The sequence below is a fragment of the Gossypium hirsutum genome, chromosome A07 (genome assembly GCF_007990345.1).
Source record: "Gossypium hirsutum isolate 1008001.06 chromosome A07, Gossypium_hirsutum_v2.1, whole genome shotgun sequence".
NCBI lineage: Eukaryota > Viridiplantae > Streptophyta > Magnoliopsida > Malvales > Malvaceae > Gossypium > Gossypium hirsutum.
Window position 1 is genome coordinate 77844709 of NC_053430.1, and position 6538 is coordinate 77851246.

Sequence of the window (6538 nt, forward strand, 5' to 3'; positions counted from 1 at the left end):
TTGCCGAATGTGATAAATAAATTCATGTTATTGGGTTAAATATTGAATACTCTTATTTGTATTATTTAAGCTCAAGAACCTAAAGGAGAGGCGTCCAACAAGGGGAAATCGAAGGTCATCGAGTAGCCGACTCGGAATTATTTTACCCAACATAAAGTAAGTCATTAAGCATATAGTTGGTATTAATTCAAATGGTCATAACGTTTATATAATGATGCTGAATGGAATGAATAAATATATATATGCATGTACGTATGTGATGATGAAAGTGTTGAATGAAAAGAAAAGAGGTGAGATGTATTGAGTTGTTGATCTCGGCACTAAATGTGCGGGTATAAACATTTATGACCATGAGATTGGCGCTAAGTGTGCGGGTTTAAATTGTGCAGCACTAAGTGTGCGAATTGACTATGTAGCACTAAGTGTGCGAGTTTGACTATGTAGCACTAAGTGTGCGAGCTTGATTATGTAGCACTAAGTGTGCGAGCTTGATTATGTTGCACTAAGTGTGCGAGTTTGATTATATAGCACTAAGTGTGCGAGTTGATTATATAGCACTGAGTGTGCGGACTTATTATATATTTTTGAAACATTATGGACACTAAATGTGCGACGTTATTGAGTCGATCACGGACAGCGGATCAGGTAAGTATCTTGAGCTCATGGCTAATAGGTGCTATGTCTATATTTGGAGTTGAGCTTGGTAAGTTTGAACCCATGTGACGAATATACTTGAAGTCACGTACATAAGATTTACCGTGGAATGGGTGAAAGGCCGTTTAGTTGTATGATTGTAACGAAAATAAAATGATTTATGAAAATGCCTCGAATATTCTATTGATGAGTATATGGAATGTGAATGCATGATTTGGTATGAGATTGAACCGATAGGTCGGTGGAACTATGGTATGGTTCGGTATGGATGGAGTAACTAGCCTCGTTCCATTTTGTTTCCTCTTGTGATAATGTTATTAATGGATGGTAGTGTATTGCTTATGACTTACTGAGTTATAAACTCACTCGGTGTTTCCTTGTCACCTATTCTAGGTTTCTTGGACTCATCTCCTTTTGCGTGGTCGGGTCGTCATCGAAGTCATCACACCGGATAGCAAGTTTTGGTACTTTCTTCTTAGTTGGCTTAGGAGAACATTTCGGCATGTATAGGCTATTATGTTGTGTTTGAACTTTGGTATGTAATCTTTTAGCCATGCGAAAATAGCATAAATGTTCGGTTGGGTTTGGATTCATACGTTAGGTCGCAAATCTTGATAATTCGACCTTTTTATGCCATACGTCATGGTTGATTATTTTGGTGTTAAAATTCATGATATGGCAATAGTGTAGTAGGGGGAAGTTTGACAATGATTAGCCTTTGGCATGGTTAGTCATGATCATAATTTGTGATATGCATGACGAATTATTAGTTAGATCAAGGAGTAAACACGAAGTGGGCATAGTTGCTTTCGTAACAGATGCTGGCAGCAGCCGTGACATGAGATTGAAAAATCACTAAAAATAGTAGGAGTGGAATTAATTGATGAATAAATTATGTAATCGAAGTTCGATGAGTCTATTTTCATATAGAAGTAACGAAAGGATCATATGGACAGTATGTTAAGAGATAATCAGGTTCTCGTGGGACAGGGCCAGAACGGTTTCTGGATTCCCTGCTCCGACTTTGGAAATTCATTATAAATTAACCAGAGATAATTAGGAGTCATACCATATATGTATAGATTCCTCTCTGAGTCTAGTTTCTATAGAAACAAACGGCATCAGTATTGAAGCTCTTTACAGGGAGATATCCAGGTCGTAATGCGCAAAGGTCAGCGTAGTCGACCCCAGTAAAATGGAAGACTTTGACTAATAAACTGTACTAATTGGCCCGACCAAAAATTATAGAAAAAAATATGTAGATGGGAATATGAGTCTAGTTTCAGGGAAAATTCACAGAACTGGATTTCGAGTTCCAGAGCTCAAGATATGATTTTTAAAGCGACTAGTACGCAGATTGACAGCTTGTCTGGAAAAATTTTAATAAGTGGTTTGAAGTCTGTTAACACCTCGTGTTCGACTCCGGCGACGGCCTTGGGTTCGGGGTGTTACATTTGATTGGTATCAGAGCTATGGTTTAGTCGGTTCTAGGACTACCATAGCACGTATGAGTCTAGCTATACATGCCGAATGTTAATGTTTAACTGTGTGATGACTTCTGACGGTTAAAATTTATGTTTTGATTAGTAAATGGATCCCGGTGTAGAAAGAATCTTAGCGGATGACGTTGAAAGTGTAGCGGCTGCTCCTGCACAAGGGACACCGCCTATTGAACCTCAGTCATCTGCGAATAATCAAGGTGAGGGGGCTAAACAAGCCTTCTTTACCATGATGAATGAGTGGGTCGCGCAATATGCCCGAACCAATCCGGCTGTCCAACAATTCCCGAATTTGAATAATCCACCCCCGGAGCCAGTAATGCCATCAGTTACTGATCCTGTGAGGCTGAGTAAGCCACATGTAGACTTGATTAGGAAGTGCGGGGCTGAGGAGTTCAGGGCCATAGTTACTGATGATGCTGAAAGGGCCGAGTTCTGGCTTGATAACACCATTCGGGTGTTTGATGAACTGTCATGCACACCCGATGAATGTCTAAAGTGTGCTATATCCTTGTTGCGGGACTCAGCCTACTATTGGTAGAGGACCCTAATTTCCATAGTCCCAAACGAACGAGTAACTTGGGACTTCTTTCAGACGAAATTTCGAAAGAAATATATTAGTCAACGGTTCATTGATCAAAAGCGTAAGGAATTCTTGGAACTCAAGCAAGGCCGTATGACAGTATCTGAATACGAACATGAATTCGTAAGACTCAGTAGGTATGCCCGGGAGTGTGTAGCTGATGAGGTTGCTATGTGCAAAAGATTCGAAGAAGGATTGAATGAGGATTTAAAGCTACTAATGGGTATTTTGGAAATAAAAGAATTCGTAACACTAGTCGAACGAGCCTGCAAGGCGGAAGAACTTGGAAAGGAGAAGAAGAAGGCTGAATTTGAAGCTAGAGACTACCGTAAAAGATCGACGGGTAAAGCCCCGTTCTCAGCCGTAAAGAAGTTCAGGGAGGACACTAATAAGTCGAGGACGACTGCGGGAATTTCCATCAGAGCAAGACCATCGACGGGCTCCCGAGCTACTTCGGTAGCTAGTGTGGGCAATAATCGTCTAGAGAAACCTGAATGTCCCCAATGCGGAAGACGACACCTAGGTGAATGTTGGGGTAAGTCTACTAATAGGGCCTGTTACGGATGCGGTTCGAAGGACCACTTCATTAGAGATTGCACGGAGCTGGATGAGAAGAATAAGATTCAAGGTGCAAGACCTAGTGGAGTGACAACTAGAGGCAGGCCACCGAGAATTTTAGGAGGTAGGGGTGGTAGTCAGAGAGGGGCCTCTGATACGGCTGATCGAGCCGAGAACCGTACTCCTGCTAGAGCATATGCCATTCGCGCACGAGAGGAGGCATCCTCCCCCGACGTCATCACTGGTACCTTCACTCTCTTTGATACTAATGTGATTGCATTGATTGACCCCGGCTCTACTCATTCATATGTATGTGAAACCTTAGCATCCAGTAAGACTCTACCTGTTGAGTCTACTGAGTTCGTAATTCGGGTGTCAAATCCCTTGGGTCGTTACGTGCTTGTCGACAAAGTGTGTAAGAGATGTCCCCTAGTAATTCGAGGTTCTTGTTTCCCGGCGGACTTGATGCTTTTGCCGTTTGATGAATTTGATGTTATTCTTGGTTTGGATTGGCTGACTGCGCATGATGCGGTTGTAAATTGCAAAAGCAAGACTATTGATTTGAGGTGCACAAATAACGAGGTAATCCGAGTTGAGTCTACGGATTTGAAAGGGTTGCCAGCTGTAATATCAGCAATGTTGGCCCAGAAATATGTGAGAAAAGGGTGCGAAGCATACCTTGCGTATGTACTTGATGACAAAGAGTTAGAAAAGAAACCCGAATCTGTGCCGGTGGTTTGTGAATACCCGGATGTTTTTCCTGAAGAGTTACCGAGTTTGCCACCTGTTCGGGAGATAGAATTTGGTATTGAGCTTGTACCTGGAACTACGCCAATTTCGATAGCTCCGTATCGTATGGCACTAACCGAGTTAAAGGAGTTGAAAGCTCAGTTGCAAGAATTGACGGATAGAGGTTTCGCTCGACCAAGTTTCTCACCTTGGGGTGCACCAGTATTGTTTGTGAAAAAGAAGGACGGAACCATGAGGTTGTGCATTGACTATCGTCAACTGAATAAAGTGACGATAAAGAACAAATATCTGTTGCCGCGCATCAATGATTTGTTCGACCAACTGAAGGGAGCCTCAGTGTTCTCAAAAATAGATTTGAGATCGGGCTATTATCAGTTGCGAATTCGAGATTTGGACATACCCAAAACTGCTTTCAGAACGAGGTACGGTCACTACGAGTTCTTAGTGATGCCGTTTGGGCTCACTAATGCCCCTGCAGTATTTATGGATTTGATGAATCGGATCTTCAGACCATATTTGGATCGGTTCGTAGTTGTGTTCATTGATGACATCTTGGTCTATTCAAGAGATGAGATCGAACATGCTGAACACTTGAGATTAATGTTGCAAGTTTTGCGGGATAAGAAGTTATATGCTAAGTTCAGTAAGTGTGAGTCCTGGTTAAGAGAGGTTAGCTTCTTGGGTCATGTGGTATCCGCATCGGGTATTCGAGTTGACCCGAACAAAATCTCAGCCATACTTAACTGGAAACCTCCGAGAAATATTACTGAGGTTCGGAGCTTTTTGGGACTCGCCGGTTATTACCGACGATTTGTCAAAGGTTTCTCGATGATAGCCACACCAATGACGAAGCTACTTCAAAAGGATGTTAAGTTCGAATGGACGGAGAAATGTCAGAAAAGTTTCGATCAACTGAAAACTTATTTGACTGAAGCTCCAATTTTAGTGCAACCTGAATCAGGCAAAGAGTTTGTCATTTATAGTGACGCATCCCTACTCGGGTTGGGTTGCGTATTGATGCAAGAAGGTCAAGTTGTGGCCTATGCGTCGAGACAATTGAAGCCACACGAGAGAAATTATCCGACCCATGATCTCGAACTAGCTGCCATCGTATTTGCTTTGAAAATATGGCGACATTATTTGTTTGGTGAGAAGTGCCATGTATTTTCGGATCACAAAAGTCTCAAATATTTGATGACTCAAAGAGACTTAAATCTGCGACAAAGACGTTGGCTTGAGTTGTTGAAAGATTACGAACTTGTCATTGATTACCACCCGGGAAAGGCTAATGTGGTTGTGGACGCCTTAAGCCAGAAATCGCTGTTTGCTTTACGAGCGATGAATGTGCACTTGTCTGTTCTACCCGACAATGTGTTAGTAGCTGATTTAAAAGCCAAACCATTGTTGATTCATCAAATTCGTGAAGCCCAGAAAGTTGATGATGAATTGGTTGCAAAACGGGCTGAGTGTGTTCTAAACAAGGAATCAGAGTTTCGAATGGATGATGATGATTGTTTGAGGTTTAGAAGTCGTTTGTGTGTTCCAAGGAATTCGGAACTTATTTCGATGATTTTGAATGAGGCTCATAGTGGCCGAATGTCTATCCACCCGGGTAGTACTAAAATGTACAACGATCTGAAACGTCAGTTTTGGTGGCATGGTATGAAACGAGACATCTCTGACTTTGTTTCGAGATGCTTAATATGTCAACAAGTGAAAGCAGAACATCAAGTGCCTTCAGGATTACTTCAGCCGATCATGATACCCGAGTGGAAATGGGATCGAGTCACAATGGACTTTGTGTCCGGGCTGCCATTGTCAACAAGTAAGAAGGATGCGATTTGGGTTGTTGTCGATCGACTGACTAAGTCGGCTCACTTTATCCCCGTGCGTACGGATTTTTCATTGGATAAACTAGCTGAATTGTACGTTTCTCAGATTGTGAGATTACATGGAGTACCTATTTCTATTGTGTCAGATAGAGACCCAAGATTTACATCGCGATTTTGGAAGAAATTGCAAGAAGCTTTGGGTACCAATCTGCATTTTAGCACTGCTTTTCACCCCCAAACCGATGGTCAATCTGAACGAACAATTCAGATACTCGAGGATATGTTGAGATGTTGCGTCTTAGAGTTCTGTGGTTCATGGGAAAGATATTTGCCTTTGATTGAATTTGCTTATAACAATAGCTTTCAATCAAGCATTAAGATGGCACCTTACGAGGCTTTATACGGTCGCAAGTGCCGTACCCCATTATTTTGGACTGAACTTAGTGAAAGTAAAATCTTTGGGGTTGATTTGATTAAGGATGCCGAGCAGAAAGTCCGAGTAATTTGCGAAAGTTTGAAAGCCGCTTCGGATCGTCAAAAGTCGTATGCGGATTTGAAAAGAAAAGACATTGAATATCAGGTTGGAGATAAAGTATTTCTCAAAGTTTCACCCTGGAAGAAGGTGCTTAGATTTGGTCGTAAGGGCAAATTGAGTCCGAGAT